This window comes from Frankliniella occidentalis, unplaced genomic scaffold (genome assembly GCF_000697945.3).
Source record: "Frankliniella occidentalis isolate FOCC.00 unplaced genomic scaffold, Focc_3.1 Scaffold177, whole genome shotgun sequence".
In the NCBI taxonomy this organism is placed as follows: domain Eukaryota; kingdom Metazoa; phylum Arthropoda; class Insecta; order Thysanoptera; family Thripidae; genus Frankliniella; species Frankliniella occidentalis.
The window spans coordinates 289,270-290,707 of NW_026267303.1; positions in this window are offsets into that span (position 1 = coordinate 289,270).

Genomic DNA, 1,438 nt, shown 5'->3' on the forward strand with positions numbered 1-1,438 from the left:
AGCCGCCTGGAGGGGCCTCGAGTGGGCTCGCCTAGTGGTATGCGTTCATTACGGGATGGAGTGGGTGGGGGCGCTTCCACAGCGCCTCCAGGGTGCCTCCAGGGTGCCTCCAAGGTTCCCCCACGGCACTTCCAGTGCGCCTCCAGGTGATTTTCGATATGGTTATGATTTTTAACCTACAGCTACTTGGTGATAGGGAAAGAGAGGAGGGTCGCCTGCATGGGTCGTAAGTACCATATTTAAGGTCGTTCTATAAAGTAAGATAAAAAGAAAGAGCCCTCTCTGGCCGTAGCGTTCAACTTGAGGAAGAAGAAGAAAAAAAAGGTATAGTCGCGCGAGTGACGATAAATTAGTTTGGCACGATGTAATTAGGGTCCGTGTAAAAGTGGTCGCGCTGCTCGCGTCCCGCCCGGCCTTCCGCCGCCGCCCCTCCGGACAATGTCGCCGCCCACAATTAACACCGCCCCCAGCCCAGCACGAGGGCCACCGCCCCCCACCCCCCCTCCTCCTCCCTTGGACTATTCCCAGAGTATTTTCTGCTCCTGTCCTTCACGGTAAAAACGTTGATGGCTGATTTTTGAGGAGAAAGGGAACACCTTGAGGCCTTGAGAAACTCCCATCCCATGATTTTGACCTTTCCTCAACAACAGAAAAAGTGGGAATTCCCCTCATGTTTTAATGAGATATCCTCAAAACCGAGCAGCTTTCCTCCAAACAAAAGATATTCCTCAAAGTTTCCCTTTCCTCAAAACATCAGACATTGTTTTTACCGGCGTGTTCTCATTCATGTCTCTGCGAGCGCTATGAAAAAACTTTAGTGGGTTCATGGGAAGAATTTCTATGAGAAATGCCGTAAACTTACGACTTTACGATTTAAAAAGTACGACGACTTAAAATTGTACGGGTGTGAGTAAAAATTGCACAATGCTGAGCACTTCTTGTGTTGATTTCGTTTTTGCCGATTGTCCTAAATTTACCAAGATAACTTTCAGTGTGCGGACTATTTGAGACTGCTAATTGTTGGCCTGGCTTTTTCAGAATGCACAAATTGGTCCTCTTCTGGAAGAGTATAATAAAGAATATAAGCGTACACGACCATCGCCGTGCCGCCACGGCACCAACCAGCACCACTTGCAAACCACCCCCACAGCGCACCAAGTCGAACAAACAAACAGTGGGTGAGGAACGAGAGGGGGGGAGGGATGCGTGAAGGTAGAGAACGGAATGGGGGCGAAGAGAGGGGCTGGCAGACAGAGCCTAGTGCAGAGGTAGTTGTGAGGTGCGCCCCGCGCCGCGGGCTCCGCCGGCGCTGCGCACCCCCGTCCCCGTGCACACCAAGCTGTGCGGAAGGCTCGACTCGCGTGGTCTTTGCCTATCCTTCAGCAGAGGGCCGCAGTCGAGTGACGTGCAGCGTTCATTGTGGGTAGCTGGGGGGGGG